Source organism: Lissotriton helveticus, chromosome 1_2 (genome assembly GCF_964261635.1).
Source record: "Lissotriton helveticus chromosome 1_2, aLisHel1.1, whole genome shotgun sequence".
NCBI lineage: Eukaryota > Metazoa > Chordata > Amphibia > Caudata > Salamandridae > Lissotriton > Lissotriton helveticus.
The window spans coordinates 403,250,115-403,263,168 of NC_136058.1; the positions used below are offsets into that span (position 1 = coordinate 403,250,115).

Below are 13,054 nucleotides of genomic sequence, written 5' to 3' on the forward strand. Positions count from 1 at the left end.
CTCCTCATCTTTGTGCTTTTGGTGAGATAGATAGTGTATCACAATTGAATTGATGTGAAATGTTAGGAGTGCTGGGGTTTCCTTCATGTTGATATAGTCCTAGCCCTGATTGGACAATTCCCGCCATCTTCAAGATCGTGGTGTGAGAAAATGCCATCTTTCTTGCATGGTATGCCCCCACTTTTTGCTGAATGGCTGATGTACTTGACTGAGTGTGCCCTGGGTTCCTGCCAACCAGCCATCTCGAAATTGGACTCATACCCGTTACCAAGAGTTGATGAGCTAATCGAGAAATTAGACGAAGCCCGATATATAACCACACTCGATCTTACCAAAGGCTATTGGCAGGTACCACTTAAACAGGAAGACCAAGGAAAAAACGCCTTTAGCACCCCTAATGGGTTATACAAGTTTACAGTACTGCCTTTTCAAATACATGGAGCACCCGCGACGTTCCAAAGACTTATGAACAAAGTTCTTTCCCAACAACAAGAGTACTCCTTAGCCTACATAGACGATATCATAATATTTAGCCCTACCTGGGAACAACATCTCGTCCATTGTGGAAAGATATTCCAAGCACTTAGGACTGCAGGGCTCCACGTGAACTTCAAAAAGTCCAGGATAGGCTTCACCAAAGTAAAATATTTGGGCTACCTATTGGGGAATGGGGCTACCGCTCCTCAACAAGAGAAAGTGAGAGCAGTCTTAGAAACCCCCTTCCCCACCACCAAAAAAGGCATTAGATTCCTTTTGGGCTTACTAGGCTACCACCGCCGGTTTATACCCAATTATTCTGAAATAGCAGCACCACTAACCGACCTACTGAAGAAAGAGAAAAGGAACAAATACCTGGTAAATCCCCCACAGGCCGCCGGAAAGGCATTCCACGAGCTCAAGCGAGCCTTAACGTCCAGCCCTATCCTTATTTTACCCAACTTCAGGGAACCATTTATCCTACAAACAGATGACTCGGAGGTAGGTCTGGGGGCCATTCGTTCCCAACAAACAAAAGAAGGCCTTGAGTGCCCGGTCCTCTTTATCAGCCGTAATTTATTTCCAAGGGAGAAGAAATATTCTACGGTTGAGAAAGAGTGCTTAGCTATAAAATGGGCTGTAGAGAAGTTTCACTATTATCTGGAGGGATCTCCTTTTGTCCTGTATACTGATCACGCCCCCCTCTTGTGGATGAGTCATAACAAAGGGAATAACCCCAGTGTCCTCAGGTGTTTTTTGGCTTTGCAACCCTACTGTAAATGGAAAAAATAAAAATCTGTATTTGTAAAGCACGAACTACTTACCCATACGGGTCTCAAGGCGATGGGGGCCGCTGTGGAAATTAAGTGAGATATTGACCAGAGTCACAGGGTGCTGAGCTCAGCTGCCGACGGAGCCCAAGATCGATCAGTGAACCCTGTGCTCCGAAGTCAGCTACCCTGGCCGCTGCACCACACCTCTTCACCATTCTACGAGATGGCATTGACTACTCATTTGAGGTCCGTCATAGAAAAGGGTCTGATAACGGCAATGCTGAAGTCCCTCATTTCCCCCGAACGGGAAACGTCTGGGGGTGGGGTGTGTCAGGTAGCCCCTGTGGTACACGATGGGATAGAGGATAAGGAGTGCCATGCAATCTCTTCATATATTTCTCCCCTCCTATATTCACAGTCCCGTTTTACCAGTTGTCCGCTTTGCTGTCATCAAGAAGTAGAGAGAGGGGAATTGGCAGGCAGCCCCTTTAAGCCGGAGCTGAGGACGGACATCAGAGGATACACGCTTCAAGAAGGTGGGGTGGAGAGTGCAACAGGTTGGTCAGTAGTTGATCCAGCTACACGCAGCATGGGAATGCGAGATGGAGAAACTAGCAGGGGAAGACCGGAAAGACGGAGAAGACCTAACAGCCTTCAAAAGAGAAAAACGGAGCCCAGGGGAGGTCACAGCTTGTCAGCGAGCGGAACACCTGAAACTGGCGGAGGAGGGAAAGCCGAAACAGAAGGAGACCAGACCTCACTGAAGGACGCAGAGTCACCACGCCACGGCCCCGGAGGGACGTGGCTCTTCCAGGTGCGTGGGCGTCTACAGGGCTTTTGGAAAGGGGCTGAGTCAAAGAGGGAGGGGAGGCTGAGGGGGAAAAAGAAACCCTGGGAAAATGAAATAAGTGAGACAGAAAAGAAAGACAAGAGCAGAAATCATCGGCTACTCTTTTTCTTTTGGTTGCTCCAACCTCTACACCCTCCCTTCACATTTATGCATAGCTATTATTTATCCCTCACATCCTCCCTTGACTAAACCATAAATCAAAAACACTTACCTGAGTATTTTCCTTCTGTCCGAGGGACGACGGCGGCCGAGGCTCACCTAAGGGACTGAAGTGAAAGACCTTGTGGGAAAGAAGAATATAAAAGAGACAATCAATCATTGTGATTTCCTGTAATACTAATAAAAAGTGCATACCAAGAAATTATTCAATGCAGTGTGCTCCTTCTTAACCGACTCTTCTAGAACGGGGCGCTACATACTTTGCCTAGAGGGAATGGGAGACAGACACACAGAGACCAACAGAGACACACACGGGAAAGCATAGTAGGACAACGCTACATACAGTTGTTCTATGCTTGCATATGTACATTGTTTTAGAAAGATGGTGGAACTATTCATTTTGTTCAATGTGCTTATACTGCTAATTACTTTTATCTGATTCTATTATCATTGCAGCACATACATTCTATACAAGAATTACGATGGTTCGATTAATAATGAAAATGCTAATGTTATGTTATTTTAATTTGATATCGCGCACAAATTACCCCTAAGCAGAAACTACTTTAAGGAGAAATTTAGGATTGGTACGTAGAACCACTCTATCTTTGTGAAGTTGAAAGAAAGGCTCTTGTATAGTTAATGCCTGAAGTTCCTCAACTCTCCTTAGTGAGGTTATCGTTATGGGGAAAGCAACTTTCCATGATAGGAATTGTAACGGACATTTGTGCATTGGTTCAAAAGGCAGGCCCATTAGCCTTGTAAGAACTATGTTTAAGTTCCACTCTGGAGCAGGGGGAATACTTGGCGGTATAACCCTTTTTAATCCTTCCATGAAGACTTTAATCACTGGTACTCTGAAGAGAGATAGGTGTTGTCTATTTTGCAAGTATGCAGCTACGACTCCCGGGTGTAAACAAATGGATGTGTTAGTTAATCCACATTACTGTAAATGCATCAGTTAACAAATGATGTTCTGCACAAACGCATCAAGATGATTGATATTGTTGTTGTTACAAAAGGAAACAAAATGTTTCCATTTGCTGCATAACATGCTCTTGTAGTAAGCTTACTAGCTTCCTTGAAAATATTCATATAGTCTGGTGGTAGTTGTAAATAACCAAACTCTACGACTTCAGGAGCCAAATCGCTAGGTTGAGTTCTCTGGGAATGGGATGTCTGATTTCTCCATGGCTCCGAGTGAGGAGACAAGGTGTGAGATGTAGCTTTTGATGTGGAACTACTGAGAGTTCTAAGGATGAGAGTACCAAGGTTGACGAGAACATGTGGGGGCTATTAAGATGAGTGAGGGACATTTGTCTGAGCTTCCGAACTAGTAATGGAATTAGCAGGAGAGGTGGAAAAGCGTAAGCAAATATCCCCGACCAAACCATCCATAGGGCATTGCCTTCGGATGCTGGGTGTGGGAACCTGGATGCAGAGTTTGGGCTTTTTGCGTAGTGCACTGTGGCAAACAGATCTATCTGTGGAAAACCTCAGTTTTGAACGTAGGGAAGAAGAACTTGGGGATGAAGTTCCCACTCGTGTACTTGCTACCTGTGTCTGCTGAGCAGGTCTGCAATCTGATGGTCTACTCCTGGGAGGTGTACTGCTAGGAGAAGATTTTCTGGTGAATCGCCAAATCCCAAATGCTTTGTGCAAGGTGCGACAGCTGGAGAGAGTGAGTCCCTCCCTATTTCTGTAGGTAGTACATTGCTGTGATGTTCTCTGTGCGTACTCAGACCGTCTTGCCTACAAGTTGGGTGAGAAAAGCTGAGTGCTAGAAACACTGCTAGAAGATCCCGGTAGTTGATGTGGAGACGTGTGTGTTTGTCCGACTGCAGCCCTTGGACTTTGCAATGTTGAAGATGGGCACCCCAACCGGTTACTGTGGAATCGGGTCTACGAAAGGCCGCCCTTTTGCTAAGTTTTGAGGGTTCCACCACTGCAGCGAGCGATGGTTGCCGCTGTCTACCAACACTAGGTCGGGGTCGCAAATTGCGAGGCTCATTAATATTAATGAGCCTCCCGCAATTTGCGAGCCCATTGGGAATGCCAGCCCTACCAGGAATGGTGGCCTGCTGAGCTCAGCACACCACCATGTCTGGGACTGCTTTTTAATAAAGCAGCTTTTTTTTTTCTTTCTGTGCAAGGTGCGACAGCTGGAGAGAGTGAGTCCCTCCCTATTTCTTTAGGTAGTACATTGCTGTCATGTTGTCTGTTCAAACTAAGACAGTCTTGCCTACAAGTTGGGTGAGAAAAGCTGAGTGCTAGAAACACTGCTAGAAGTTCCAGGTAGTTGATGCGGAGACGTTTGTGTTTGTCCGACTGCAGCCCCTGGACTTTGCAATGTTGAAGATGGGCACCCCAACCGGTTACTGTGGAATCGGGTCTACGAAAGGCCGCCCTTTTGCCAAGTTTTGAGGGTTCCACCACTGCAGCAAACGATGGTTGTTGCTGTCTACCAATACTAGGTCGGGGTCGCAAATTGCGAGGCTCATTAATATTAATGAGCCTCCCGAAATTTGCGAGCCCATTGGGAATGCCAGCCCTACCAGGGATGGTGGCCTGCTGAGCTCAGCAGACCACCATATCTGGGACTGCTCTTTAATAAAGCAGCTTTTTTTTCCTTTCTGTTTTTTAAATGCAGGCCGTTTTTCTTAAAGGAAAACGGGATGCATTTTAAAAAAATGAAACGTTTTTGTTTCATTCTTTAAGGTCCCTGGGACCACTGCCGGCCCTTAAAAAATGTTATTAGACACAGTCACAAAGTGGATGGTGTACCCTGGGGACCTCTTTGAAATTGCGACTGCAATGCCACCCTCTTGAAGAGGGTGGTCATTTGCAAGTGTTTTGCGACCGCAATTGTGGTCACCAAACATTCACACATAGCATTGCGGACGCAATTAGGGAGGGAATGCCCCTTCTTAATTGTGACTCGCAATTCCTAAATAGCGAGTCGCAAATAAACTGCAACTCGCTATTTTGTAATTGTACACGGCCAACAGTGATTTTGCATGTGCAAACAGGTTCGCAAACCCGTTTGCACATGCAAAATCACGTCGTACACATACATGGCTGGTAATGATTGGTTGAGTTGAAATTGTAATAGTGTGGCCTGGATATTGTGAATCCTGGCTATATTGGGAGTGGCTAGAGCATTGAGAGTGTTGATGGAAGCTCCCAGATAAGATTGCACTTGTGCCGGACACAGGTGAGATTTCTGTGCAATTATTGTAAAACCCAACTGGTGAAGTAGATGTACTGTTGTCCGATTTTGTAGTGTCCTTGGTGAGAGAGAGGATCATCTGGGTGTCGTGGGCGTAGAATACTATACTGAGTCCGTGCTGTTTGACGATGGTGACAAGGAGGGCCATGTAGATGTTGAAGAGCGTGTGGCAGAGCGACGATCCTTGTGGTACTCCGTGTTGGACGGTGACCTCAGGGGCAACCAGGAAGTGTACCTGACCACCCTGGGGCCCACCCTCCTAAGTACAAAAGCCGAGCGCTGGCGAGAGACTTCTCAGGAGGAGAGTCTCGAATCTAGGATCGTACACACTATACCAGCACCACACGACAAAGAGACACCACACCGTAGCTTCTTAAGAACGTTCTTTATCTCGTGATGCAAAAGGATCTTTATGATCAGCAAAGGCAGGTATTTACAAATAGGGCAAGGGCCCAGAAAGTCTCTGTCAGGATGGGGGTAGCGGGACAGTCTTATGGTTCAGTGTCAATATCGGTGCGTATCCGGCGCACAGCTCTCAATCCTTGAGCCGGGGGATACGATGTGATCTTTGGGGATCCAGCGGGACCAGGAGAATCAGGGAGCCGCGAGTCACTCAGCCGGGCTCTAGCAGGATGTCAGAGGGCTTACGATCTTTAGGGGAGCCGCGAGTCACTCAGCAGGCTCAGGTGTTCCGAGGTCTGCAAGGGAGCCGCGAGTCACTCAGCTGGACTCAGGTGTTCCAAAGTCTGCAAGGGAGCCGCGAGTCACTCAGCTGGGCTCAGGTGTTCAAAAGGCGCAAGGGGAGCCGCGAGTCACTCAGCAGGGCTCAGAGTTTCCAAAGGCGAATCTGTCGAACGTCCCGGAGCATCCCCAGTTATAGGACTGCTCCTCTTTGATCTCCTGACTTCTGGTATGCCGGGGTAAGGACATCTAAAATTGGTTCTGGAGGCTCGAGAACATTGTCCTCGGATTTCGGCTAGTCTTTAGAATGTTTTGGCTCAGAAGCGAGATTGTGTTTCGAAGCGGAGGGTTTTGGCTCCGAAGCATGATTGTGTTTCGCGGCGGAGGGTTTCGGCTCCAAACCAGATTTGTCCTTGGAGCATGATGATTTCGGATCCGAAGGTAATTTCTTCTGACTCGATCCGGAGCTGGAAGGCTTGACGGTTTGTTTTGGTGCCGAGGGACGTGGCGTTGGAAACATTGTCTCGGTGCCGACTTTGGCCAGAAGGCAGAGGTGGTGCCGTAGCCTTATGAGTTTTAGAAGAGGATTTAGGGGGCAAGGGTTCTTCGGTACTCACTGTACCATGTCCCGAAGGCACATCTTGGGACTCCAGATAGATTTCGAGCTCGGAATCAGACTCTGGAATCGAGAGGGCCTCTTCTTCTACGGAGGATGCTTCTATCTCTTCTTGGTCAGATTCTTCTGCAAAGATATCCAGTGTGTTGAATGCTTTGGCGCTGCCTCTCTCGTCATCGAGCCTGATGATCGGGTAGAGTCCTCTTGGACCGCAACGACTTACAAGCGTCGCAGTCTTCCTCCTTGTGCTCCGGAGAGAGGCATAAGTTACAAACTTGATGTAGGTCGGTGCGAGGGTACTTGGTGTGGTACCAAAGAAATAAATGGAATGGAGTCCGTTCCATTTGTAGAAGGCTGGCCCTACGGAGCCCGACGGTTGCCCGCAAGGTTTTCTATCGAAAATGGATAGTTTGTCGATTGATCTGAAACGCAGAGAACAAAGAAATGCATACTGAAACAATACTGACGAGGGTAGAGAGGACTGCACAGCGAGGGGAACCCGAAGAACGGTTTCGGAGAGCAGCAATACACATCCAAACCTGTTGGGGGTAAAAAACAATCTAACAATGGAGTCAATGCCCATGTGCACTATCACCAAAAGGAGGAGTCACCTTACCTCGTGACTGGAAAGACTTCTTCAAAGAAAAACAACTTGCAAACATCCGGACCCAACACAAGATGGCAGGAGTATGCAAAGCATTTACATCTACAGCATACATGCCTCAAACATAGGATTAATGGCCCCAAATCCCTGCCGTGGTATCTTGTCATGTTGTGGCTGAGTGTGCCATGAGATGTGGCAGGCTATAGTGCTTGGTGTGATTTGGTCATTTTTGACAAGGTGGAGTGCTGAACGGTTAGGCAAATTTTGATTTTCTTTGTTTTTGGGATCGTGTGATATAGTGCGGTACCTACCGTATGATGTAAATAAATTACATTGCTAATATACCATAAGCATGTGGGGTGAGTGCTATTAGGGCCGAAGCCTTGCTGATTATATGCAGAATACCAGGTCTGGGAGGTCACTACTGACTAGAGGAGGTTAGCAGCTACACAGGCCTTGGGCATTGATCCTATTGAGGATAATATGTGATGGGCACTGGTGACTGGAGCTGGCTAGTAACAACGTTGGCCTCTGGTATTCATTACAAGCAGGGTAACAATACAAGTCAATATTGACTGGAACTGGTTGGCAGTAGAGTTGACTTCTGGTTTTGAATATTAGCAGGATTTAAGGTACAGGGGTCACTACTGACTGGAGTTACTAAGCAGGATAATAGGTCTCAGGGAGCCAATACTGACTGAAGCTGGTTAGTATGATCACTAGTCCCAAGCTGCTACTAATGACTCAAGTTGGCTAGAATGATAACAGGTCCCAGGGGCCAGTACTAACAGGAGCAGGCTAGTAGGCTTACATACAGGTCCAAGGGGCCACTACTGACTGGAGGTGGCTAAAAGAATAACAGGCCCAAGGGTGGTGGGGGTGCGAGTGGCACCAGTGACCGGAGTTGGCTAGAAGCATTGACAACATTTGGTATTGATTAAATACAGGATTCCAGGTCACAGGAGACACCGCTGAATACAGCTGGATAGCAGCAGTGGTGGCCTCTAGGAAGAAGGAATTGAGAAAGCATAACTGGATATACTGGTTTCTTTAATACCGATAACTGGTTACACATGAATGCCACAACGTGCATTAATATATTACAATACCAAATTACAATATTCTTATATTAATTTGACGTGACTGTTCGCCTTAATATGCCTACAAAGTTACATGATTCTATTAGGACCCAGAACCAATTTATTTAGTGATGTCCATCTGCACACTTTCCTGCATCTTGTAGTCAATTGAATATTGACAAACAGAAGTGTTATTTCCAGAAACAGTGAATTCTGCAGCTTGTCTGTGTATCTTTTATCTGCACCTCACGGACTCCTCACATTCCCCTGGAGAGAAGATCCTGCCTCCTACTGATTAGTGTTGTTTCAGTAACTGCTTCTATCAGGTGTTCATGTTTCATTGACTTGTATTAGGAGAAAAGTGTATAAAAATACATTGTGTAGCATTAGCATTATATACTCCAACGTGCTTTAGGGTGGATGCTCTCGTACATTGCAAAGACAATTGTCACTTGTTACTTTGCTTGGCCTTTTGCTATTTTTGCATTAAATTTATGATAGACTTGTTGGCCTCCAGGTGTGTTGTATATTATTTTACATATCACAAGAGATGACGAGGAAAATGACAGTCCAGTATACACATTCTTCATATAAATCAACTCACAGTATACTGTTCTGGAGGTTCAGTCCCATGGACATTATCTCTAACTGAACGCCCTAGGAAGCATGTGCTTTTCAAACCAGTTGCCCTCTGATGCGGCGTCCTCGCTATTGGATAAGTCAGTATGTCCTGAATTTTAGGAGGGTTACCGTATCTAGTGCACTCTGTTAGGCAGCGCTCACCTGTGGTAGTAATAAGTTAATAGGCACCTTATCACCTATGCACGGTGCAGGGCTTTGAGTTACAGAGCTCCACACGCTGTGGAGAAGATTAGGTCACATTTACCCATTTTCCCATATTTGGTCCTGATGAAATGCCAACAGATTGCTCCATGACTACACAAGGCATGAAAAAAGTTGACCTGAAGTATAGACCCCAGCTTACCAGCAGGTCCATAGGTGATCGATACTTTCACACAGTGATAGGGGCCATGAGTTCCTCAATTTCTCTGCCACTGTTTTTAAACTCAACATGGACCAGGAAGATCACATTTACTATATTGTGGCAACTGGTCAATAGTTGATCTTATATTCAGACTTCACCAATCTCACATCTTATGACACAACATCCTCTGTCCTACTATGCTCATCCAGCGTACTTAATAAAACATCTGCGGGGGAGGAGCCGAGCCGGCCACCATGATGGCCGCCTGATGACCGGCTCCGGCCGAACCTGCTTCACCGGCCTATTATCCTGTTAATCATCCTGCCCCCCGCCTTGTGCAATAGGCGGGGGAAGCCTCGCGGTGCCGGGAGCAACCATCCCGGGAATCCTGTGTGCCCCCGGGACTGCGCAGCGCCCCCTGGAATTCTGCGGCCTGTGCGGCTCTGAAGCCGGGGACTCGAGTGGCCGGGCCCCCCGACCCGAGTGAGTCAACTTTGGCCGCCGAGACGGCCTTTTGCCGCCCCGGTCGGCGGTCGGGGACCGGCTGGCGCTTTGCCCCGAGGGCACTCTCTGGCGGCACGGGACCCCCACCGGACTGGTGGGGGGTCTGGTATAATAGTGGGGGTTGAGTTTGGTCCTCTGAGAGCCCCCGAGATCGTCATTGGAACCGGAGCATTTGCCCACGCATCGCCGCCATTGGGGAGGGGCCCTGAGGCTTGGAGCGGACCCCCCTGGTGGCGTGGACTTGCCGGTGCTGTGCTAGGCGTGGGGTGTGGGACAGGCGGCCTCCCCCGTTGGAAGTTTGGCGCGGGATCACCGCTGGACATGGGTGGTGTCTTGCCTGGCACCCCCTGGGATCCTTGAGCTGGCGTGGGCCCCCGTGTGGAGTGGGCCCAGCCTGAAGATCTTGTTTGCCTCAGATTAGCGTGGGATAAGTGCTTGATCCTGGTGGTGTTTTGCCTGGCACCCCTTATTATCCTGGAGGTGGCGTGGGCCCCAGTGTGAGCCGAGCAGAACTTCTCGGCTGGGGAGCCCGGACCAGTCGGAGCTCCGCAATTTGGCTGCTGGTGAGGGAGCGGACTTGACCGGCCGGCTGCCCGCCTGTGCAACGCGATCCACGGCATCCTTGGCTGGAGCGTGGCCCTGGGTTGGAGATTGTTGGGGTGAGGTGCGTGGCCCTTGGTCTGAGACCGTTGGGGAGGAGTGTTCTGCCTCTGCTGTGGCTGTTTCATCCTGCTGCGTTGGTGGCCAGAGCTGCCAGCAATGGCGACGAAGACGGACTCTGAGCGGCGGGGCCCCAAGACCACCGGGGGGGCCCGGCAAGTCCAGTCGTATTAACTTGATAGATATGCCCTGCCTAAGGGTTCGCCGGCCGAACTTAAGAGGGGTCCGAGTGGTGGCGCCGGCGACGGTTCTGCAGCAGAGGAGCCCACACTGACTGATTTGATGGCGGCCATCACTGGAGTCCGTACATCTTTGGGGCAGCAGATGGAGACTCTGGATGCCAAGCTTGACACGGTGTCGATCGAGATGGGACTGATCAGGGCCGATCTGTTGAAAGTCAACGAGAAGGTCAAGTCGCTGGAGCTTAAGACGACTAGCCTCATTGACGATGTGAGCCAGCTCCAGCGTGAGGTGGGTGATCTTAGATCCTCGAGGGAGACCATGGTTCGGCGGCTGGACGAATACTAAGGGCGGGCCCGACGCAACAACGTCCGCATCCTTGGCATTCCAGACAAGGCAGAGGGGCAGGCCACAGACCTCTTTGTGGAGAACCTTATCATTGACCAGCTTAAGCCGAAGGGGCTTAGCAAGTTCTTCACCATGGAACGAGCCCACCGAGTGCCTGGTGGCAGGCCCCGGGTCGGGGCACCTCCTCGGCCGATTATTGCCCGAATGCTGAATTTCCAGGACCGTGACGCTATCCTGCAGGCGGCTCGTTCGGCGGATCCCCTGAAATGTGGCCCTCCTCTGTGTTCTACTTTTAGATTTTCGTAGTTAATTAGGGGCAACAGGCACACTGCTAGTTGGGGATTAGCGGAAGTTATATGCAGGGGTGCAGAGAGGGGGGTGGGGGGGTTGTAGGAGTTTGTTATTGTTTTTTTGTATGTACATTTTTTTGCACTGGGCGCTTATGCAGTATAATGTTTGCTTTTGCCTTTTCAATGTCTTCCGTTAAAGGGGCAGTAGGGTTCTCCACGCTGAGCTGGAATGTTAATGGGTTGGGGGACAAGATTAAGAGGGGTATGGTGAGTCAATTAATCCGTAGGCATTCCCCGGACCTTGTGTTGTTGCAAGAAACTCACCTTATGGGTAGGCGTTGCATGGCATTTCACAGGGGAGGCTATAAATTGGTTGCACACGCTGGCTTTACGACAGAGTCACGATGGGTCGGGATCTTGGTCAAGAACACCTTCCCTCTCTCCATACAGGCTACATGGATCGACAACAGGGGGAGGTATGTTGGTGTCTCTGGTTTGTGGGAGGGGAGAAGTGTGACCTTTTTGTCTGTTTATGTTCCTCCGACCCTCCAGACGGACACATTTCATGATCTTTGTACAATTTTCCTGTCCTTGCCGGTCGGTTTGCTAGTTGTTGGTGGGGATTTCAATGCTGTGATGGATGGGAATGTTGATCGATGCCCGGCTCCTGAGCTGGTATCCTCCCAGAGGTGGTTGGCTGATTTTGTGGGCACTACGGGCCTGGTAGATGGTTGGAGGCTCAAGCACCCTGATGAGATGCACTATACACAAGTCTCGGCGGCGCATAAATCCCTTTCTAGGTTAGATTATGTTTTGGTCCCGGCGGCTCAGGCTGCGTGGGTCAGGGAGGTACGGCACTTGGCCAGGGGGTTCACGGACCACTCACCTGTTTGGCTTAGTTTGGATCTCGGCGGGAGTGATGTGGCCCAGGTTGCACCGATAAGCACTTGGCGGTTCCGGGACCCCGGGGCTAAGAGGGAGATAGTGCATGTGGCGGACAGGTACTTTCAGGAGAACGTTGACTCGGTGGCCTCCGCATGCTCCCTTTGGGAAGCCTATAAAACAGTCCTTAGGGGGGAGTTGCTTTCGTATATTTCGGGTAAGAAAAAGGAGGGGCGTGCCGAGGTTGATAGGGTGGAAACAGATCTGCTTGCGCTGGAGCGAGAGGTGGCATTTGCTTCCACGCCGGAGGGGTTGCATCGCTTGTCTCTCCTTAAGGATGAATACAGGTCCTTGGCCCGTGATAATGCTAAAACACAATTGGCCAATACCAAGAGTAGAATATATGAGCATGGTGATAAGGCGGGGAAGCTGATTGCTTGGTTGGAGAGGGGGGATTGGGCGTCCCGGCTAGTTCCGGTGCTGCGGTCCCCCGGGGCTGACAGGGTCACTGACCCGCAAGAAATTGTGGAGGTCTTCGGCAGATATTATGAGAAGGTCTACGCGGCCGAGTGTCCTTATTCGGAGGCCGAGAAAGCAGATATGATTAGGGATATCCCGATGCCTATTCTTTCAGACGACGACAGGGGATTCCTCGATTCTCCCCTCACCAATGATGAGGTGGCGCAGGCGATCAGGGGGGGTTCGTTCAGGTAAAGCGTCAGGCCCGAATGGGCTTC

The 13,054-nt window shown here is 49.4% G+C and overlaps 1 protein-coding gene across 1 annotated transcript in view; it reads right to left on the reverse strand.

The window, feature by feature from the left end:
• Positions 1 to 13,054, reverse strand: part of LOC144806465 (uncharacterized) — a 45,803-nt gene that overhangs the window by 21,116 nt on the left and 11,633 nt on the right. Inside the window, exon 3 of the mRNA XM_078672828.1 lies at positions 2,312 to 2,380. The gene's annotated coding sequence lies outside the window, so the exon portion shown is untranslated. The remainder of the gene's footprint in view (positions 1 to 2,311; positions 2,381 to 13,054) is intronic.